General features: G+C 46.2%; 1 long non-coding RNA gene across 2 annotated transcripts; it reads left to right on the plus strand.

The window, feature by feature from the left end:
* Positions 1–143: 143 nt before the first annotated feature.
* On the plus strand, positions 144–19,459 carry LOC114590611 (uncharacterized). 2 transcript variants are annotated; one of them, XR_003705135.2, is made up of 3 exons: positions 144–285; positions 10,341–10,424; positions 17,638–19,459. It is a non-coding gene; the product is annotated as an uncharacterized LOC114590611 (long non-coding RNA). The 2 variants fall into 2 exon arrangements; XR_013391830.1 differs by lacking the exon at positions 144–285 and adding an exon at positions 578–1,243.
* The last annotated feature ends 4,641 nt before the right edge of the window (positions 19,460–24,100 follow it).

Raw genomic sequence — 24,100 nt, forward strand, 5'->3', positions numbered from 1 at the left:
CCCACCCGCCTCCTCCTCCTCCTCCTGCCGCCCCGATCACTCTTTCTCTCCGCAGGAAATCCCTCCCAGACTCCTGTTCTTCCCTCCTGATTGGGAAAAAAAAAGCGAGAAAAGGGGGGGTGGCGGACGGCTAGGCTTGCTGGGCAGGGCCAGAGAGTTGCCTGCTGCCACTCAAAGCAAGCAGAGGAGGGGGTGGATTCAGGGGTTAACCCGATGGGAGGGTGTGTGTGTGTTGTGAAGCGTGTTACCTGAGCCCTTGGCGCGGTTAGGAACATGTGCGCACAGGTAGGACGGGCTCCGTGTCTGGAGCGGAGGAGCTGCTGAGCGCCATCTCTTCCCCGCCTTTCGCTTTCTTCCCCCCCTCTCCCCCCCGCCTCCTTTTTAAGTGAGAGCCTGCAGGGTTCATTGGAGGGCTCAAGTGGATTTAATGAGAGTTACTTGGCAAGAGGAAGCGGCGCAACCCTTGCCAAACTATGTGGAAAAGGAAGGGCAGAGAGGTCTGACTTACAGGTATCCATTAAGGGCGCCTCATATTCCCACCCCCTCTCCCCCCCACGCCCCGCTAGCCTATGTATTGGTCTGGTATTATTTAGTCTTGATTTGTATGCCAGGTTTAATCTGGATGTTCATTGATTTAGTGATACTATTGTTAAGCAGCGTGGCGTAATGGTTGGAGTGTTGGACTAGGACCTGGGAGAGCAGGGTTCGAATCCTGACTCAGCCATGAAGCTCACTTGGACCGTCACCCTCTCTGAGCCTAACCTACCTCACAGGGTTGTTGTGTGGATGAAATGGGGAGAAGAACCATGCACACACACCTCCTCGAGCTCCTTGGAAGATAAACATGGTATATAAGTGTAATAAATAAATCAAGCATTTGGCTGTTTTTATTAGGGCCTTATTGTTGATGTTCTTAAGCACCTTGTGTGGGGGAGGTGGAATAGTTTATATATTTAATACATGCATCGTGTTTGAAAGTGCAAATTTGTCATTTCCATAGGACGTTATCTTCAAACTGTGGTATTATGTGTAATGGAAAATAGGTACAGAAAGGAAAATTCCTGGATGCCAAGTTTGGGACAAGTACTCTTTGGTGAAAGAACCCCAGCAAGAATTTAAAATCACAAAATACGCAGCAAAGTAAAGCGTGGAAATATAGGCTGTTGGACTTTTAGGATATGCCCTTCCAAGTTTCTTCCAAACTTTCCTTCTTTCTCTGGCATAGAAAAAGACCACATATCTGGTAAGTTAAAAAGTCCCTAAAGGTCAGATTCATGTGCTTTTCCATACAGCATTCAGTTTCTCAGGTAGACTAGAGAAGAACAATAGTCTTGATTACCTTCTTCTTCCCAAAGTGAGGGGACGTGACCTAAGCTAAGCCTGGCAGGACAACTTAAAGGTAAAGGGACCCCTGACCGTTAAGTCCAGTCATGAACGACTCTGGGGTTGTGGCGTTCATCTCGCTTTACTGGCCGAGGGAGCCAGCATTTGCGTGGCGAGTTCCCGCCCCCCACCAGGATAAATAAAGACACGAGACACCATAGTTTAAGGTTAAATGGGCGAATTAGGCCACAACTTTATTGAATTCAGGAATGAGAGGCATTGGCTTAGGCATTGGTCCTAACGACTATCCGGCTCCAGCCCATTTGCTGGAGACACGGGGAAGGGTTAACACTAAATCGGGGGAGTCTCCCGCCGAGGCACGTCGACTAGGAGCTCCCCCGGGTCACCGCTCTGGGGCGTGCCTTTGGCCCTCACCTCCATAGGCTTCGGACAGGGCCACGCCCCCCGGAGTCCTTTAACGGACCACCCTTCGCTCACTGGGGGGAGGTGATGGCGTCCCTCCCCCCACACACATCCTCTTAACCCCTTCTTACCAATGCCTACCACCAATGCCGAAGAGTTGTGACGAGTTGCTACGAGGTAGGCGAAAAACCAAATGGCTATAAATTGCCAATTGGGAAAAATTCCTACCATGCCCCATGCGGCGACAGACCAAAGTCCATAGCAAAGTCAGAGACCTACCTAAAGCCTACCTAAAGGGAGGGAGGGTGGGAAAACGTGGGGCTAGCCGGCGAAAAGAGGGCGAGCCTCCTCTGCACTTGCCCTAAATAGGGCAGACATGGCCGGGATTCCTCTGCTCTCGCGGGGGGCCGGCGAAAAGAGGGCGAGCCTCCTCTGCACTGGCCCTAAATAGGGCAGACATGGCCGGGATTCCTCTGCTCTCGCGGGGGCTGAAACCAGCCCCCGCTCACGTGGGGGGTGGGCGTGAAGCCCGCAACCCCACCTCTTGGGGCAGGCCCAGAAGTGGCTTTGTCCACAGACTAAGCTGCTTCTGGCAAAACCAGAGCTGTGCATGGAAACGCTCTTTACCTTCCCGCCGGAGCGGTACCTATCTACTTGCATTTTGATGTGCTTTCGAACTGCTAGGTTGGCAGGAGCTGGGACCGAGCAATGGGAGCTCACCCCATCGCGGGGATTCTTTTGTGTCTTAATTAGACTTAATCATGTGGATTATATGAGGCTGGTTATTTCACAATTATCACCTGTGATAAGTAATTAGAGCACATTATGAGGGTGTGTGTGTGTATTTGCATATACAAGTGAATAAGAAGGATTGTTATTTCGTATTTTGGATAGTTCCTTCCTTCTCCTTTAAAGGCATTTCAGATGCAGCATTAAAAGTACCTTGAAGACCCTGGTTGTCATGCTCGTGTGTAGACTATCAAAATTATATGTCTGTGCGGTAGTTTAAGTGCTGGGCTATGAATGGGAAGGAACAAGGTTGCTTAGTCATGAAGCTCACTAGGTACCTTTGAGCCTAACTTTCTTGTGAGGATAAAAAACAGGTGGTGAAGACAAGACCCATCTTATGCTTCTCTTCCCTGTAGGCCACTCTGGGTTCTTCAAAGGACAAGCTGAACATAGCTACAATAAATAAATAATTTTTGAACAGTACGCATTTATTTGCACATTGAGGAGGGTCAAGAGCTCCTGGAGTTCTGGGGAAGGTGTGGTTGGAGGGAAGAGCTCAACCTATACTGTCAAACCTTGGTTCCTGAACACCTTCGTTATCATACGTTTCAGCTCCTGAACACTGAAAACCTGGAAGTAAATCTTCTGGTTTTCAAACATTTTTCAGAACCCAAACGTCCGACGTGGCTTCCGCTTGAGTGCAAGAAGCTCTTGCAACCAATCAGAAGCCGCACCTCGGTTGTTGAACGTTTTGGAAGTCGAACGGTCTTCCGGAATGGATTATATTTGACAACCGGGGTTTGACTGTACACTAAGAATGAACTCATTATCCTAATGTGGATCCTTCTGTAGCCCATACAAGGAAAAGGAATCAGCAGGTAGGCTTGCAGGGGGTGTAGAAATACAAATAAATATTTAGAGGGGTGGAAATATTGGGAGATCCCTAAACTGCCCGGTAAGGACTGGGCATGTTCAGCGTGCACAGAATGCTGAACGACCGAGAAATGTACAATCAAGGGAGGGGATAATGGAACAACGAAGTAACTTAGAAAAGGTCATAGCTGCCCGGGTGAAACCGTGAGTTTGGGGAAGGCTTCTCATAGTCCTCTGTGTTCACAATATGGCTCTTTGTCCCAGTATCTTTGACGTTACGTTGCCCCCTTGATCAAAGATTTCAGCCCCTCAACCCTCTACAATAACAGGCTTATCTCCCTTTGGGCTTCTTGCGGGAATACGTTTTTCTTTGACATTTCAAACAGATTAAATGCTTTCATTAAAGGTAAATGTTCACTGCTTGCCTGATAGGGAAAGTGCAGCTATCACGATTTTTCCAAGTCAGAGTGTTTTTCTGCCTTTGAGGAATGCCTCTTCTGAGTGGCTTCTGGTTATCTGTAAAGGACTTACCTCATTCCAAGACCATGCAAGAGATTTGTTTGTTTGCTATGAGCAACAGCAATCATCTTAACCCCTAAGGAATTATTTGCACTGGAGGTGAGCAGGGTAGGGGTGGGTACTAGAGAGTACCTTGTTAATGACTTCTGCGACCACATCAAGTGCATTTCAAAGGCAGTGGTGGCACATGAAGATGAATTACTTTTCCATATATGGAAGGACCGTTGGTCTGGTCCACCTAATCACTGCCCTGAGATCCTGTCCTGTCATGTGGTGGCTGTGGAGGCAGAACTCCACATTGTGTGTGCAGAACCTCTGGCTGGCGATGATATGCTGGGATGCCGTGGGAGAGCGAATGCTTTGCATGCAAATTGTAGTTCCAGGTCGCAGTTCAGTCCCTGGCATCCCAGGTAGGGCTGGGTATGGCTCCTACCTTAAACCCTGCAGAGCTGCTGCCACTCAACGTAGGTAAGGGATGGGGATCCTCTGGAATATAAGAAGCTGTCTTATAGCAAGTCAGATCATTGGTTCATTTAGCTCAGTGCTGTATACCGGTACATTGATTGGCAGTGGCTCTCCAGGATTATAGGCAAGGAATCTCTCTGGTGCTGGTTGAACTTGCATGCAGATCAGATGCTCTACCACTGAGCTACCTTCTCCAAATACAGTGGTACCTCAGGTTAAGTACTTAATTTGTTCTGGAGGTCCATTCTTAACCTGAAACTGTTCTTAACCTGAAGCACCACTTTAGCTAGTGGGCCTCCTGCTGCCACCACGCCGCTGGAGCACAATTTCTGTTCTCATCCTGAAGCAAAGTTCTTAACCAGAGGTACTATTTCTGGGTTAGCAGAGTCTGTAACCTGAAGCGTATGTAACCCGAGATACCACTGTATGTCCTTTCTATCATCCCTGACCATTTACTATAGTAGTTGGGGCTGATGGGAGTTGGAGTCCAAGAACATCAGGAGGGCTACGGGTTCTGCATTCCTGGTGTAGACAGTATTGAATTAAACAGGCCAATGGTACGACTCCGTACACAGCAGCTTCCCATGTCCATAATGCACAGAGTGCAAACGTTTCTTGCACACAGGCCAAGTCGGTGGGCTACACAGATGCAGCCCAGTCCTATCCAAGTTTACCTGGAGGTGCCATAGCTCAGTGGCAGCACGTCTGCTTTGTATGCAGAAGGTCCTGGTTGAATCCTCAACATCTCCAGGTAGACTTGGGGGAGATCTTGGTTTGAAACTTGGAGACCTCTTCCAGTTGGTGTGTAGACAGTGCTGAGCTTGAAGGGTCAATGGCTTGGCTGACTGCATAAAACACAGCTCCCTATATTCCAATGGAAATAAACTACCCTGGTTTCTGTGTGGTTTGCTTCTGAATAGGCATTCTTCTGTATGCAAGCAAGCAATAATAAATGTGTGGATTGCACCAATAGTTGCTAAAAGATGACTCTTAACAATAGTGTATTGATTGAAGGTGTGCCCATTATAAGGCTCTGCGATCTACAAAATACAGAAATGTGGTCTATTTGGGTCAGTATTGTCAGCCCTGATTGGTTGCATCTCTCCAGGGTCTCATGCAGAATTCTTCCCAGGCCATCTGGAAGGAGTAAGTGTTGAAAATGAGACTTCCAGGTGTTCCCCATCCCTCAGTTATAGCTTCTTCCTTTAAGTGTCTCAGAAAGTGTTTTGTTTTGCAGATTATCAACAGCTAAATAAATGACACATGTGGCTGGATTTTATTTCAGAAGGACCAGTCATGATAAATGTCAACCCACCCCCTGCCACACTTTCTACTGGCTTCTATCACGGTGGGAAGCAAATCAGTCCCTATCACTGTGTGTTGAGAAATTATGCTAAACTGGGGTTTATTGAGCAATCTGAATCTTACGGGGGGGGGGGGGGGGGAGATGGCCGGGTGAGAGAGGAGTATAAACGCTGCTTCTAAGACACACCCTATATTTTCCAGTTCTTAATAAAGAGATTATTATGCGGATTTGATTATAAATGGCAGCATTTTATGGCTGCTATTTTGAAGAGCCTGTATCTATAAGTAGACACGCTTGGAAACATCACAAAGTTAAAGGTCTTGTTATTCATTATCTGACTTTGCCAGAGCTTGTGAAGTGCACTGACATTTATAACGATTCTTTGAATTTATGTGGCATCCTTTGTCCTTTTAAGGCTCTTAATTAAGCTTCTCAACTCCCTGAGGAGCTGATAAGCCCAGTTCGAAGAGAGGTGCAGGAACTTAATACACCCAAAATCAAGGCCACCCATATATTAAAATCAGGACATCTCAAATGGGACCTTGATAGCTGGCCTGGTTTGTAAAGGAACATGGCTTGCAACTTGCAGTTTTCCAATGTGAACTATGACTGTTGAAATCAGGCCCAGTGTCAGCACACACTGCCCTTAGGCATCTATCAGGCCCCACCTTGGAAGCTGCCATTTTAGTTTTCCACAGTGCCCCACAACCCTAAGTTGAGGGCATTGTGAGAAATTAAACGGATGAGTCCCAAACCTGGTGCTGATCAGAGTGCCGTTGCTGCTGCTACCTCTGCCTCAAAAACCTGCCAGGGCCCGCCAGTGTTGGAAAGCCCCTTAAAACCTAGAGCTGGTCCTAGTCAAAATTATAATCCTGAAAGTAGTTGTATGAAGAATACTTCATGAAGTATTCCAGGGCAGAATCTTTTAGCATCATTGGGCAGAGTGTGAGTCTGAAGACCATTTCTCACTGATGTTTACCCTCAAGCCAGACATTAGCCCAGCTGGGACGAAAACAAGAACAAATTGCGGGGCAGGGAGGGAAAGCTGCGAGGATGTTTAGTTAGCAATTCCCCATATTCCTGCATTATCATTATGTGTCAATGTCATTTGCTGTGCAATGTGAACTTCTGCCCTTAGCGCCTGAGAATTAGGACACGTAGCACAAACAGATTTACCATCGGGAACAACAAGAGATGTTGCCATACTCTTAGCTTGTATTCTTAGCATGTCTTCTTCGCTTGGGGGTTGCTGGTGTAATTTCCCCCCACCCCTTTGTTTTAATTGTTACGGTTTTAACAATACGTGCAGAGGATGAAATCCTTTCCTGAAAGCGTTAGTCATGTTCCGTGGAGCAGCATGATTCCTGAACGGTGGCTCCGGGCCCTCAAATGGATTCTGGGAAAGTCATGGGTGGATCAAGCAGTTTCCAGCAGGGAACAGCAGCAATTCAACACTGGTTAGAACAAAGGCAACAGTTCACTAGGTGATTCCCCTTAGTACAAAGGGGGGGAGATGCCAGTGAGAATTATTTTGTCACAAAACGTGAGTGGTTAATGTATTTACATGTTTTAATATATTTACATGTTTCTGTAGAAAGATTCTCAAAGACGCAACATGCCCAACCCAGTTCCAACACCGAGGAGCTCCGGCATGCGCACACTGTGTGTATAAATAGAACGTATACATGCATGCAGCATATTATATAGGGACGTGTGCCAGAAAGCCAGGACTGGCCTTGCCATTCTCTTGTTTGTCCAGCTCTGATGAAATGGTCTCTGAGTCCTTGCTCAGGTGATATTCTGTATACTCCAACAGACACGTGCAGTCACAGATATTTATGTGTAAACATCTCTGACTGCTACTATGCACATTCTCGATCATGAACGCAGAAGAGCTCTGTTGGAAAAATTCTGGAGGAAGGCGGATTTGGACGCTAGAGGAACTTCTGGAAGCAGTGGCCTCACTTTGCCTAATGTTAGGGCCAGCTCCGAGTATGTAGAGCCTCATCTTGGATTATGATCAAAACTGTACAAATTATCTATAGGATTGCCAGGCCTTTGCCCAAAGGTGGCACCTGTCTTCTCACCCATCCTCTTTGAGTGGCCATTTCACTGGGTCGAGTAGTGTGGCTGCCTCAGGTGGCAAAGAAAAGGGGGAGATAATTCCATCTGGCAAGCAGAACTGCTTGCTCTCATGGAACAATCGCCATAGCACAACATTGAATTCCACCCAAGAATTCCTATAAACTGATATCCAGGAAACAATAATTAAAAGATCATAAAATACCGAACAGATGACCAACAACAAATCAATTCAATTATCTAAAAACACTTGGCAGGACCAAAAACATTGTCGGCAAGCAGTGATTGTAGGTGCCTTTCTGTTTTTTTTTTTTTTTAAATAATTTTTATTCAGTTTTCAATTTTTAAAAAAAAAACCAACTTGCATAAAAGAAATCCAAACAAAAGTAAATCAAACACAAAACAAAACATAACCAAATTTTCATTCCCTTCTTTCAGTGACTTCCCCACACTCCCCTGCCCACCTTCCATTTTCATTACATAACTCAGCAAATTATTTATTAAATCTCTTAAGAAATTTTCAAATCTTTCCTTCCAATTTATCTGTTTCCCATTTTTAAATTGTCATACTTTTACATGTTCCCTTTCCCATCTTGGATCTATTCTCCAAGGTCGGCCTAATTTTTCTCCCACAAACTCATCCCTCTTTATATTTAATCCATAATCATAATGTTTCAGTTCCAAATCCCAGGTTTTTACCACCTTACATTCCCCTCCCCCCTGCCCCCGTTTTGCCCCTACCCAAATAAGTATCCTCAAAATAAGACAACAGTTTTAGCCCGGATTTCTCACGTCCGAGGCCCTCAGGCCCCAGTTAGTCTCTCCCCGCCGATTTTGTTTATAGTCCTTTTTGTTGGTCTTCCCTTCTCCATGAAGTTCTGTCTCCAGCTCCTCATATTTTCTTTCTTCCAGGTCAAACAAAGACGGTATCTGTCCAATAGGAACAAATCTCCCAAAGTCCAACCCAAAAAAGAAGTCCCCATCAAACTTGTTCATTCTTTGTTGGCTCAGTAATCTGATTATTCCGGGGGCTTCTCTCTTCTTCTGGCCCTGCAGACTTGTATTCCCTTGGTTGTCTTCCCTGTTTCTTTGGTTCCCAAAAGTTGCAGGTTTCTGTTTGCATTCTTGTTGAACTCTTTCTTCTTCTCCTTCCCCCAATGGGGTTATCTCTCCTTCTGTGGCTGCAGATTTTTTTTCCACTTGTTTGGTCCCATCGACAGAGATGCTAAGTTTAAGACTGAAGGTCACCAGCTGTTCAGTCATGATTGCGCTCTGTTCTTGCAAGGTTCCCACCAGACAAAACATTTTTTGTATCTCTGCCAGTAATTTTCCTTCAGCAGCCATTGCAATGTCATCAGTTCCCTCCAGGGGGATTTCCATCATAAATCTCACCCAACAGTCAGTTACTTTGTTTTTAAAGATTATTTTGTTTCCAATCAGTTCAAACAATTCAGTTTCAGTGTAGCACTTAATCCAAAAAGGCAGTTGTAACACAGTTCCACGTTTCGGCTAGTCGTTTGACAGCTCTTTTTGACAGCTGTCAAACTCCTTATTCTGTTTCTCGGGCTCCCGCGCAGAGCGCCCCCCGGGTCTGGGGGGGGTCAACTTGAAAAGCAAAACCTCTGGAATTCCTCTCTCTTCAACTCCTGCACAAATTACTTCTTAATTCAGTTTATGAAAGTTCTCAGTTTAAGCACCAAAGTCTTTCCGACCTGGTGCTCTCTCTTTGCTTTAAGTCTTTTGGTGGGGAAGGGGGAGTGCGGACTTCCTTTTTGACACGTCCCCCCGATCGTACTCGAATTCATAAATAAGAAACTTTTAGTGCCGAAATTTCCTTTTACTCACGGGTTGCATTTCCAATCCAAATTTCAGGAAGAAAGACAGCGCTCTCCGGTCATGGCTCGCGGCTTCGCTCCGCCAAGGCAGCGATCGACTCTCAGCTCCACGCCACTCTCCGGTCCACTCCGTAGCCTTTAAAAAGGCTCTTCGCGGGTCAGGGAGGGCGCTTAAGGAGCCCACCGAGTCACCATGTCCGCAGGCTTCAGCGCCTGCGGTTTCTGAGGGTCCCCGTGTCGCCGGCACGGCAAGACCCGTCCTTAGCGGAGCCGATTCCCTCCGGAGCTCGGAGGGAATCCGCCATTACCCGTTCGCGCTATCCCGGAAGTCCCCTGTAGGTGCCTTTCTGATTTCAATAAGAACCATGTTCTAAATAACTGATGCCGCTATGCTAAAAAACCCCGGCTCACTGAGAAACTAAACAAATATGAAAATATTAACTCATGTGGCACAGTTGATCATGCAGTCAGGGATCTTGTGAGAGAAAGGTGGTAATGTGAAAAAGTACAGGGTGAGATTACACCCACAGGCTCCACTCTTGCTGTTTTTTCAGGACTTATTTTGCTGACAGATGGTGCACCTGCAGCTCCTATTTACAGAGAAGCCTCAATCTCAAAGATGATTAATATCCACAAATCTAGCTAATCACCTTTGAAATCGAGGCTCCTTTGTAAATATGATGTAATAGCTTAGCTCCTAGTTAAGGAATTGTACCCCCTCATGCAGTTTTTATGTTTACATTATGACAATGTAATGCTTCTGTCCTACCCTTATATTTCTATAGGAGAAAACAGTCTTGTGCAGAGTGGGCTCCCGTGAAGCTATAAAGTGAGATGTTATCTCGATGAGCCACTTTTGCCATCTAGAGGTAAATATCAGCACTGCCATTTTGGGATGCTTTTTCGGTGTTTGTGTGTGAGAAGAGCTGGGAAAATGCACTGGGAGGTGCATTGCTTTAATGCAACGCCGTCTAGCCCCCATGCAAACACAGCAGAAGAAATGCTCAATACATAGCCTACATTGTCTAATCTCCATGCAAATAAATCAGGATGAATGACCAATAGATAGCCTGTCTGGAAGTGGGTGGCCTCTGTCTGTTTCTGAACTATGGTAAAAGGTAAAGGGTAAAGGGACCCCTGACCATTAGGTCCAGTCGTGAGCGACTCTGGGGTTGCGGCGCTCATCTCGCTTTATTGGCCAAGGGAGCCGGCGTACAGCTTCCGGGTCATGTGGCCAGCATGACTAAGCCGCTTCTGGCGAACCAGAGCAGCGCACGGAAACGCCGTTTACCTTCCCACCGGAGCGGTACCTATTTATCTACTTGCACTTTGACATGCTTTCAAACTGCTAGGTTGGCAAGAGCAGGGACCGAGCAACGGGAGCTCACCCTGTCATGGGGATTCGAACTGCCAACCTTCTGATCAGCAAGTCCTAGGCTCTGTGGTTGAACCCACAGCGCCACCCTCGTCCCTTCTGAACTATGGTACCTTCCCTCAAATATGCCCAACAGTAGTTTGGGCTACCTTAGTAACTGCTGTTGTCCTCCATTGCCTTATCTGCGGTCATTTGGGGACCTGTGAGTCCCTTATTTTGCCCTGCAATCCCATTATTTTACTTGTTTAGATTTCTATCCCAATTGAAAATGATTTTTAAAAAAATAATCCCATCTGCCTAAGCACTCTCTGCTCTCCACTCTCTTGCATGGTATCTCTGATCTCTGTTTTATAGAGAACTGTGTTGCTCACTGTGTGCAGCTTGCCTGAGTTAACCTCCGTCTTCCCACCCAAGGATAAGGTTGCCAACTTTTCTCCTACTAGCTTTTCTCCAATGCCTTTCAAAGTGCTGCCTGGCACACGAAAACAAGAGTTTTCTTGCAATGTTATCTTCCATGCCAGGAAAAGATATATATTCTGTAAAAGGCAGTAGCAATAGTAGGATTTATTCTGTGACCAGTGGCGGTAACAACATAAATTTGAAGCCACTGTCTAAACCAAAATGACAGAACATATCAGACCTATCCTTAACTTGAACTTGAGTTTGCTAGTTTCCTCTCCCGTCCCAGACCAGTTTTCTTTTCATGCTGTCATAGGCCTGAGTGCAGGGAATTTTTTGTGATTTATAAGCCACTCTGGGAGGCTTTTGGGGCTGAAGAGCAGGATTTTAAAAATTGCTTCATTTACAAGAGCCAGTACAAAAGGAAGAAGGTAAGTTGGTAACCATACCCGTGATATGTTGCCAGAATCCTGACATGGTTCCTTCTACTCTCCTGTTCCCTCAGCCCCTGTAATGAATGCTGATGTGACACAGGAAGACATATCCTGCACCCTAGAGAAAGGGACAAGGAAGTATATTTCCACTGAAATAAAACACGCTTCCTTATGACTATAACCAGAAGCACCACTCAGCAAATTGACAGATTAAGGAAGCTGGCTATAAACGCTGATCCTTTTCCCAGCCCTGCTCTGCAAACTTCTCGGTTTAAGATAACACAAGAGTACTGCTTATACCATGGAAATGAATGAAAGCAAGGACCAAGGCTGCAGAGATAAGGGAGAGGGTGGGGAATTCAGCCAGAGAGTGATCTAGCTTCACTGACCTTAATGAAGAAACCAGAATTCATATGTGTGTTTGTTGCACGTGTATAATTACAAACCAAAATTTTATACTACAAACCTCAGTGAGCAGATAGTACATGCAGAGAACCTTTCTTTCTTGTGTTATTTCATTCATTCATTCATACTGCCCTTCATCTAAAGATCAGGATGGTTTGCAATATTAAAACACAAAGCACATACCATAATAACAAACCAAAACAATATTTCTCCACAGAAAACATTAAAATAGAAATAATTTATGCTGGCTCTAGACATATAATTTTAGCAAGCAGATTTCTAAAATTGCCAAATTTCCACACACATCCAATATTCCCTATGACAGGAACCCATTTAGGAAACTGGTTGTATCCATTTCAAAACACCGCTGTTTAAAATTTCTAAATGTAGCAAAACAAGCCGTCCCTCTAAAAGTCGTAAAATGGCATCTACATAAAGTTGGGGGAAACTAAAAGCCACTGATCTTATTCAGAGAAGGAACGGAAGACAATCCTTAAGCATGGGTTTTCTATAGGTTTTCCAAATTGCTATGTCCCTAAACACCAGAATATGTCTTGGTAAAGAACTATGTATCCTTGCATTGTCTGGAAACTACAGTGGGGCTGGCTTCCACCCAAACAAGGGGACTCAATACCATGTCAACATCATCCATACTGAATGAACTTGGAAAAGTTATCCCCAGTTTGTTGCCATCTTGCCCGCAGAGTAAAAACATTCCCCAAAAGTACTCTATTTTATGACAACACAATTGTACATTTGTAAAACCTCCCAAAACCCAAAGCAAACATGCTCATTTTTAGGGTGGGCAAAAAGAGAGCAGGGACTCTTGTGGGCTTCGAAATTTCTGTGAAATTCAGTCTTATACTACTGTCCTCTTTTGCATCCAACCACCTTTCTCATCTGCCACATAGAAGGGGCTAATTCAAATAAATCAATGAAAAGGTAAAGGGGCCCCTGACCATTAGGTCCAGTCGTGGCCGACTCTGGGGTTGTGGCGTGCATCTCGCTTTATTGGCTGAGGGAGCTGGCATACAGCTTCTGGGTCATGTGGCCAGTATGACTAAGACACTTCTGGCGAACCAGAGCAGCGCATGGAAATGCTGTTTACATTCCCACCGGAGAGGTACCTATTTATCTACTTGCTCTTTGACGTGCTTTCGAACTGCTAGGTTGGCAGGAGCAGGGCCCGAGCAACGGGAGCTCACCCCGTTGCGGGGATTCGAACCACTGACCTTCTGATCAGCAGGTCCTAGGCTCTGTGGTTTAACTCACAGCGCTACCCGTGTCCCAATCAGTAGATGGAACTTTAAATAGCGTTGAGTTAAATACGATCACCTGCTAATTGCTTCAGATCAAACTGCAGTTGCAGGGAAAGGGGTGACTCAAAAGTTGGCAACCCTACTACGGACTAGCAGCTGTTTGATGTTGCTGTATTGGAAAGTTGATTCCATTCCCACCGGAATGTCACAAGGGTTCACTTCCAAATAATGGTATTTAAAAAAAAAATATCTACCAGATTTCTAGCTCTGATTGTTGTGAACGTAAGTGTAAAAAAGTGCAGGAAATGTCTGGGGAAAGCCAATGGGGGTTTGTGTGTGTAAAGTTGACAACTCTTCTTTGCAACAGGTCTGTTTATTTTTCTGTAACCAAAAAATGTTATCTGAATATTACATCATAAGAAAGGTAATACAGAACAGGAAAGCCTTAAACAAAAGCCAGGTTGGCAACTTTTGAAGCAGCCCCTTTCAACAGCCGTTTGTTGATCTGCAGCAATTAGCAGCTGAAAATGTTTAGCTCCTTGCTATGAAAAGCTTCAGGTGCTGACTTCTAAATTTCAAAACTATGTTAACAGGTGTAGGTCAGTCCAGCTTTATTTCCCCTAAACCTGTCAGCAAACCAAGGGGGAAAGTGGGAAGGGTTTCCACTTCCCTGTATATCTCTTTGCTAGTAGCCTATATATATATGGTAAATAATGGTTAAGTCCAGTCAAAGGCGACTATGGGGTGCAGCGCTCATCTCACTTTCAGGCTGAGGGAGCCGGCGTTTGTCCACAGACAGCTTTCTGGGTCATGTGGTCAGCATGACTAAACCGCTTTTGGTGCAACGGAACAAAGTGAAGGAAGCGAGAGCGCACGGAAACGCCGTTGACCTTCCCACCACAGCGGTACCTATTTATCTACTTGCACTGGTATGCTTTTGAACTGCTAGGTTGGCAGGAACTGAGACAGAGCAACAGGAGCTCACCCCGTCGTGGGGATTCGAACCACCGACCTTCTGATCGGCAAGCCCAAGAGGCTCAGTGCTTTAGACCACAGCATCATCCACATCCCTTGTAGCCTGTATAATACTTCTTAGAACACAGAACTTCAGAGTGCTCAAAGCACTTCACATAAATGACCTTGTAATCCTTACAACAGCCTTATATGGTAAGAGGAGATTGCCCCCCTACTGGAAACAGCAGAGGCTGAGAAACTGTTGGTGGCCTATGGCCAGCTAGTGAGCTCATGGTCGAGGTGCGATTCAAACTGGGGACTTCCCTGATTCATAGGTCAGTCTCTTTGCCATTATGCTACACCAGCACTCCATAGTCACCTTGAGTGGACTTAACTCCAGGGGTCTCTTACCTTTTTCCTTTTTACACCAGCTCTGTATTGGATAATATAAGACAAATATGTACTTCTGTGCAGCTTTGCATAGCTTATACAGGTCCACAGATTTTAACACAGACTTTAGGTCCAGCAGGTTATATTTTATTCCAATGACTCAGAATAAACTAAAAGGCAATAAACAAAACAAAACCCACTTGCTGTGTAATTTTATGCATGTTTGCTCGGAAGGAAGTCTCACAGCACTGAGTGGGGCTTATGCCCAGAGAATATTGACATTTGAACACTACAGGGCACAATCGAGCACAGCTAAACCCATAGAAATGATTGTGCTTTTGCACAGCTTCTGCTTGTTTCAACCAGGCTTCAGCAGGAGAATTTCCCCTTGGGTTGTGATCCATGCTTTTGCGAAAGTAGATAGAAATCTCATATGTCACATTCAGGAATGGGTGAGCGTTACAGGGGACAAGAAGGACCCAGGAAGCTACCTTGTACCCAGTCCCACCAATGGTCCATCTGCCTCAATGTTGCCTACACTGACTGTCAGGATTTCAGACAGGGAGTTTCTCCCAGCCCTACTTTGTGATGCTGGGCATTGAACTTTGGACCTTCTACACACAAAGGAAATACTCTACCCACCGAGCCATGGCCCTTTCCAACAAGCCGTTTATGCTTCCAAAGACAGTCATTCCACCCCTGCTTCTGCATGACATTTCCACGCATCTTCTAATGGGCGTGTGTAGCCACTTTTAAAGAGCCACAAGGAATGCAAAACAGACAAAGTGATACCCTATGTCAGGTTAATTTTGGTAGTATCAGAACAGACACTTCGAGCACAATTTAGAAAGATGAAAAACCTGGTGACGAGGCAAGGATTCGAGCCACAGAGAACATTTCCTCTGGAATAACTGTGTTGTGTATTCTCTTATTAATAATCATATAAAAGAAATCCCACCCCGATTGTAATCTTTTGTGTGTGTGTGTTTTTTTAAAAAAAACAATTGCTCTGGAAGCTAAGAAGCTCTGTTCCAGATATGCTAAGGCTTTCTAATTTTAAAACGTCATGCTGTATTTTTTTATGTTTTAACTTTTATAGGTCATGTTGTGTGATTTCAGCCTTGTTCTTATCCCCTGCTGTAAATTGTAAAGGCCTTTAGCTATACACAATAAATTGATTGAATGTGTGTGTGTGTGTGTGTGTGCGTGCGTGCGTGCGTGCATGTATATATCTATCTTTAGCAGATCATAGGTAAAGGGACCCCTGACCATTAGGTCCAGTCATGACTGACTCTGGGGTTGCGGCGCTCATCTCGCTTTATCGGCCGAGGGAGCCGGCGTACAGCTTCTGGGTCATGTGGCCAGCATGACTAAGCCGCTTCTGTCGAACCAGAGCAGCGCATGGAAACGCCACTTACCTTCCCTCTGGAGCGGTACCTATTTATGTACTTGAACTTTGATGTGCTTTCAAACTGCTAGGTTGGCAGGAGCAGGGACCGAGCAACAGGAGCTCACCCCGTCACGGGGATTCGAACTGCCGACCTTCTGATTGGCAAGTCCTAGGTTCTGTGGTTTAACCCACAGCACCACCCGTGTCCCTTAGCAGATCATACTTCTGCATAATTTGCATGGGTAACTTATCTGCTATCTAGATGCTGAGTGTCGAGATAGCTGATTCTATACACAAGAGACATCAGCTCAATTAGCCACCCCCAACTTGGCACCTTTCTGATGTTTTGAATTCTAGCTCCCATCAGCCCCTGTCAGGTTGTGGAAGGCTGAGCTAGATCCATAGAGAATGGACAGCAACTTCCCCCCTTGGGTTCTGGTGGCAACTTTGCTTGAATCCAGGTATGCAGATGTGCATGTCACAGCAGGCCTGTAGAAGGCAGGAAACAGCTGCTTCCTTTCACACTTACTTACTCAGATTAACCAAATGGAATGGTAGCAATAACTCCATGGAGCATGATGAAGCTACTCCTGGAAAAGAAAAAAATCAGCTTTATAAATTGCTTCCACTGACTTATCACATCACAAAAGAGGATTTCCATCCATCTTTGTGGGATTTGGCTCCTCTGGCTGTCCTGACACCTGGTAAAGAACAAATTGCAAAAAGCATTGTCATAAATCTACCAATTTGTCTGTAATAATTTGGATTAAAAAACAACAACAGAGTTTAAATCGCTATTAGGGGTTGCAGGGACAAGACTGGTGGAGGGGGTAGAAAAATGAGAGCATTGTGGATATACAGAGGGAGAAAAGAGCCTGGAGGTCTGAAGGAAAGATACAGAGGTCTTCCCTCCCTGACTCAAACCCCTTCCAAACCAGTGGTCTAAACCACTGAGCCTCTTGGACTTGCCAATCAGAAGGTCAGTGGTTCAAATCCCTGTCATAGGGTGAGCTCCCGTTGCTCTGTCCTAGCTTCTGCCAACCTAGCAGTTCAAAAGCACACCAGTGCAAGTAGATAAATAGGTACAGCTGCGGCAGGAAGGTAAATGGTGTTTCCGTGTGCTCTGGCTTCCCTCACGGTGTTCTCTTGAGCCTGAAGTGGTTTAGTCTTGCTGGCCACATGACACATTTGTCTGTGGACAAACACCAGCTCCCTTGGTCTGAAAGCCAGATGAGCGCCACAACCCTATAGTCGCCTTTGACTGGACTTAACCATCCAGGTCCTTGCTGCTTGGTAGTTCTTACATCCACTAATGTGAGGGCTAGACACATGGTTGTGTTAAAAAAGAAAATAATTACTAGGATCATGCTTATGTTGCCACCTCCTGTTACATAACCAGGTTTGGTGCTGTGCAATTTGATAGCATCTGTGCAGATTGCTGCACGCTGCATTCTAATATTTGTTTTTCCAATACAGATGTGGTGGCCAGCCAGGCAGAGAGGAATCCCGCTGAATGAGTGAAAAGCTATCCACTGCTGAAAGTACCCATGCTGGGAGCCAGATGTCTCTAATTCTCGGAGCATGCCGCATATTCCAGAACATCACTGCTCCATAAAACATTACTAGATTCCATTTGTGTGTCTCGGAACTTCAAAGTTATTGCACTGAATAGAAGAGACTCTGTATGTCCCCAAAGGATTTGGTTTCTTAAGGATTTATCTAGCTACCTGAGGAGTGCCATTGTCTAGCTCATTTACTGTTTATCATCCTCACCACTCAGCTATCACAGACTAAAGAAAACAGGCAGAAATTTGCAGGGGCCAAGGGGAAACCTGCTAAGAATTGCTAAGTTATTCAGGGATTCACGAAGCTGGTTGTTTCTTCAATTAGTTTCCCTTCCATAGCCGCCCACCAAAGGGTGCTTTAGCCTTACAACAACCCTGTGAGGTAGGTTGGACATGCTATCCATGCATCTGTTCTGTAAGCACTTGCACTTGCTGAGTGTTTTTAAAAAGTGCTTTAAAGCCATCAAACAATATGGCGTTGGGCATCTGAGACATTTAAGCCGCAGAGGAACAGGCAGTGGCTGTGCTACGTTGCAGCCTCCGTTCCGGTTCTGCCATTAGACTGAGCAGTCCCACCTCAAGTAGTAGATCTGGGGTCACCATCAAGAGGAAGCAGCTCCCAATTAGTAGATAGTGCAGGACCCTTTAAGAAGCTGCAAGAAGAAGACATGCAAAAGTGGATCCTACCCTAGTGGCCCCTTCACCCAACCTCCTCCTCTCTCTGCCTGCTGCAAGATGCTCTGCGAGTACAGTAAACTTGCTGCTGCAAGCAGGAACTGTGCAGAAAAGCTGAAGGTCTGTGTGATCACTGAGCTGGTCAGCTCCAATGGCTACGCACACCCTGCGCTACTCTGTGATGCAAATCCAGCCTTTGATTTTCGACTGTTAATGAGAAAGCCTCACTGTTCAGCGCTCTGCTTCTCAGTGGTTGGTCAACTTAATTCTTGTCTCTGTTGAGGCAGGTGTGGAGAACCTTAGGCTCTCCAGATGTTGTGAAGCTACAGCCCTCCATCATCCCTGGTCATTGGCTGTGCTTGCTGGGGTTGATGTAAGAGTCAGCGGAGATCCCGAGCAGCAGAAACTACAGTGGTGGTACCTCGGGTTACAGACGCTTCAGGTTACAGACTCCACTAACCCAGAAATAGTACCTCGGATTAAGAACTTTGCTTCAGCATGAGAACAGAAATCACAGCACAACGGCAGTGGGAGGCCCCATTAGCTAAAGTGGTACCTCAGGTTAAGAACAGTTTCAGGTTAAGAACGGACCTCCAGAACGAATTAAGTTCTTAACCCGAGGTGCCACTGTACAGAGCAGTCATTCCCAAACTGTTCTGGGTCACCACCTCATAAATTCATCCCCGGTGCCCCTTACCCTATAAAAAGCATTGGTCGGAATAGTGGTTTACGCAACCGACTAAGGAAGAGAACAGCACACAAATTCAAAACAGTAACAATTACAGTAATTGCATGCTTGTTCAAAATCCAATTAAAACCGTTTAGTTTAATTATTCTAACAAAATTGATGAACCTGATCCAGCTTTTCAAAGTCTGATAGCCATTTACACCTCCCGTGTCCTCCTGCCACCCCCTTGCTTCCTAGTGCCCCCTAGGTAACCCCCCACCCACCCAGTGGGCAGTACCACCCACTTTGGGAGCCACTGCTATAGGGGAAAGACAGGATTCCAAACTCCTTCCCTTGCTTTAATGACCGAGCAGAAAACTTCATTTGGGAAAGGTCTATGGAATAATAATAATATTTATTTATTTATTTATTTATTTATTTCTACCCTGCCCACTCTGGGCGGCTTCCAACAAAATTCTAGAATACAGTAATCCATCAAACATTAAAAGCTTCCCTAAACAGGGCTGCCTTCAAATGTCTTCTAAAAGTCTGGTAGTTGTTGTTCTCTTTGACATCTGGTGGGAGGGCATTCCACAGGGCGGGTGCCACTACCGAGAAGGCCCTCTGCCTGGTTCCCTGTAACTTGGCTTCTCACAGTGAGGGAACTGCCAGAAGGCCCTCGGAGCTGGACCTCAGTGTCTGGGCTGAACGATGGGGGTGGAGACGCTCCTTCAGGTATACTGGGCCAAGGCTGTTTAGGGATTTAAAGGTCAGCACCAACACTTTGAATTGTGCTCGGAAATGTACTGGGAGCCAATGTAGGTCTTTCAGGATCCTATGGAAGGCCTCTTACACCAGTGGCGTTTCCCTCACTCCTCCTCGAGACAGCAAGATCCTCTTTGTAACTTTCCAACATACAGTTGTCCTAGCACCAAAGAACTCGCCTGCGGAAGGAACCCTGAACCTTTTCCCACAGTTGCCTGAAATGTTTGTGGAAGATTTCCATCTGCAAAGTTTGATCAGGGAAAATGATGGTACAGACAGCCAATATGGTGCTGTTGAGAGTCCCAGCTCCCATGTTCCCTGACCATTGGCTGTGCTGGCTCATGGGGACTTGGGTGTCCTAGAACTTCTGGATGGTGACAAGTTTCCCACCCTTGCTCTAAGAAGTGGGTCGTCCCCCCCCCCCCCAAGGCAACTGCTTGGTGGGAAGCTATATTCAGGGACCACCATCACTACCTGTCTCTATTCCATCAGCAATAAGTGAAGAAAGCCAGTGGGCAGCTCCAACAGGTTCTAGTGCTGGGTCATTCAGCTTGCATTGCCCTCACTCACCTCTCCATCAGCTGTGGCCCTCTGTCTCCTTTGTTTTTCTCCGTTCAGCTTTCTCCCTCTACTATTCAGGTGTCCGCAGGTCTGTGCTGAAAGGCATTTCCTTCTTCCTGTAAGTATCTCTCTCTCTCTCTCTCTCTCTCTCTCTGCTTCCCTTGCTCACTCAGGAAATTAAAGATACCCCCCCCCCTTTTTCGCTGCTGGTGGATTCCCTATTTAACATTCTCTGTATGCACCAGCCCTGATTCAAAACAGGATTAGACATCCTGTTGCTTTGATGTCAGTGGGGCTTTGCACTTGAGGCAAAGGGGTGGAGGGAGAGGGGGGGGGCTCTGTTAATGAGCCTTGCAAATTCCACACATCCACTTCCATCCGTTGACAAAACAAAGGTCAGAAGCATTTATCAGAAACCCAGATAATAACTTTGGCCAATTTTTATTCCAGGTGGATTACCTGCTGGACAGGACAGGGCAGGGGGAGGGCACAGAGACTGGAGACAGCCCAACTTGACCTCTTATTATGGTGCTTGGTATTACCCCAAAAATGGGAAGCTTCTGGCAAGCAAAAACAAGGTACAATTTCTCTCCGCCCGCCCCCAAACCACAAGCCACTTTGAAAGGTTATCGGTCCGCATCTGTAAAGAGAGACAAGAAGCAATTAATCAAGTATCTAAAAGCAAGACTTGTTTGACAACCAGCAGATTTGAAACATACAAGCTGCCACACAGCGGGGAGTGAAAACACACACACACACACACACACACACACACACACACACACACACACGTGTCAAGTTCAATAGGCAAGGCTGAACTTCCAGATTCCTGTGGGGGACAAAGCACCAGAGGCTACTTGGCTGGGCTGATGGCTCAGAGCAACATATGATGGAGATATATTTATGTATCGCCCACTGGGTGAAGCTGAGCTCACAGAAGACAGCAAAGAGGGGTTAAAGCAGAGGAGGCTGGTCTGTTAGGGCAAATGAGTCATGGCCCCACCAAGCTGAGCCTGCCATCAGCCAGTCCCCACCTGCCTCCTTTCTTACAACCAGACCACTGGAGGCACTGCCTTTCTGCGCTTAGCCTCAGTGCTGTCCTTATAGTAGAGAGGAGGATGCTATAGGTCAGGGGTCAGCAAACGTTTTCAGCAGGGGGCCGGTCCACTGTCCCTCAGACCTTATGGGGGGCCACATTATATTTGGGGGGGATGAACAAATTCCTATGCCCCACAAATAACCCAGAGATGCATTTTAAATAAAAGCACACATTCTACTACAGTGGCACCTCGGGTTAAGAACTTAATTCTTTCTGGAGGTCTGTTCTTAACCTGAAACTGTTCTTAACCTGAAGCACCACTTTAGCTAATGGGGCCTCTTGCTGCCGCCGCTGCACGATTTCTGTTCTCATGCTGAAGCAAAGTTCTTAACCTGAAATAATATTTCTGGGTTAGCGGAGTCTGTAACCTGAAGTTTATGTAACCCGAGGTACCACTGTAATGTAAAAACACCAGGCAGGTCCCATAGATAACCCAGAGATGCATTTTACGGTAAATAAAAGGACACATTCTACTCATGCAAAAACACGCTGATTCCCGGACTGTCTGTGGGCTGGATTTAGAAGGCAATTGGGCTGCATCCGGCCCCCGGGCCTTAGTTTGCCTACCCATGCTATAGGTTATAGGAAAATACATCAGAAGCTGGGCCAATCTAAGTAGGTATTGTCTACACTGACTGGCAGTAGCTCTCCAGGTTTTTAGGCAGGGAGTCTGAAAGATTGTACAGTATGGCCAATGGTCAGGGATGATTAGTCCAGAAACATCTGGAGGGTCGCAGGTTGTCCAACCCTGGTGTATGCTTTCCCCTCATGTCTGTCCTCAGCATCTGAGGACACCACTGAACATACAGTGGTACCTCGGGTTAAGTACTTAATTCGTTCTGGAGGTCCATTCCTAACCTGAAACTGTACTTAACCTGAAGCACCACTTTAGCTAATGGGGCCTCCTGCTGCTGCCGCGCCGCCGGAGACCGATTTCTGTTCTCATCCTGAAGCAAAGTTCTTAACCTGAAGCGCTATTTCTGGGTTAGCGGAGTCTGTAACCTGAAGCGTATGTAACCTGAAGCGTATGTAACCTGAGGTACCACTGTAAAGTGCTCCATTTAGTTCAGATGGCCGAGGCTGGACTGGTCTTCTCTGAATCTGAAGCAGCTGACCACGGGTTCCAGAAGTGGATTTGATAAGAGAAGTTATTCATGTTGAACGGGGGTGCCAGCTCCTGGGGGCCGAGCCCTATTGGGGCGCTCCTATATTTGGGGAGTAGGGGCTGAGCACCCCAATGTTAAAAAAGTGTGGAGGCTGTGGAGGGGAAGGAGGGCCAAAGCAGCCACCTGCCAGTGGCGGAGCCAAGAGGAGACTAAGGAGGAGCCGGCGGCCATTAAAGCCGCACGGTCACAATGCTTGGCTCCGCCCCCAGCTCCTCCCAACATCCTGGCATCACACACACAACATTGCGCCCCCCCCCATCGCCCTCACAAACTGGCAGCTCTTTGGACAGTGCAAGTTTTAGAATTATATGAGAGAGAAAGAGAGGGAGGGAGAGAGATTGGCTGTGTACACACACTGTACATTTAAAGCACAAGACTTCCCACAATGAATCCTGGGAATTGTAGTTTGTTAAGCATGCTGGGAATTGTAGTTCCATGAGAGGGAAGCTACAGTATGGTATGGTAAATGTATTTACACAGCCAGAGAATTCTATATAGTTCACATATTATCACACACTGGGAAAGGGATGTACCTTGAAATGCTGCCTTCTTTAAATGTGTTGCTCCAGACAGCCACCTAGGGTCATTCAGCAGTAAGGTCATCCTTTGTAGACTATATGCATTTAATAAGAACCGCATTGCTCTTCATTTTCCAAGTGTCCTGCAGCCACACAGCTCAAATCTTAGATGTTACAGGTAGGGCCTCTGAGAGGGATTTTATCAGAAGGTGCAAAGTTTATTTGGGGCCCTTTCTGTTCTCCATCAGTCATTCTGTTTTTATCCACACTAGTTTTATGCCATGTAAGGTCGAGAGAGGGGTGGAGTGGAGCGCTTTGTTAATTGTCTGCATTTAAGGCCTTACGCTTTTATACTCCCTCCATGATAAATATAAATAAAATAAAAGAGGATCAGAGATAAGAAAGCAAATTTGATTACAACATTTCTGTTTATGCTTGACTTAAAAAAATGTTCTCCAGGCTTCACCATTCTTTCTGCCAGTTTCAGCTTTATTTGTAAGCAATATTATAAATAAAAGTAAAAATTGCATCATCTAGTTGTGCTTGCTTGATCAAAACAACAATGCAGCGAGAGCGCTCCCCTGTAATCTTTGCAGCTGGTTTGTTGCAAGTTGGCCAACATAAGCTGAGTTGTAAAGGTAAAGGGACCCCTGACCATTAGGTCCAGTCACAGATGACTCTGGGCTTGTGCGCTCATCTCACTCTATAGGCCGAGGGAGCCAGCGTTTGTCCGCAGACAGCTTCCGGGTCATGTGGCCAGCATGACTAAGCCGCTTCTGGCGAATCAGAGCAGTGCACGGAAACGCCGTTTACCTTCCCACCGGAGCAGTACCTATCTATCTACTTGCACTTTGACGTGCTTTGGAACTGCTAGGTGGGCAAGAGCAGGGACCGAGCAACGGCAGCTCACCCCGTCGCGGGGA

Source organism: Podarcis muralis, chromosome 2 (genome assembly GCF_964188315.1).
Source record: "Podarcis muralis chromosome 2, rPodMur119.hap1.1, whole genome shotgun sequence".
Taxonomy (NCBI): Eukaryota; Metazoa; Chordata; class Lepidosauria; order Squamata; family Lacertidae; genus Podarcis; species Podarcis muralis.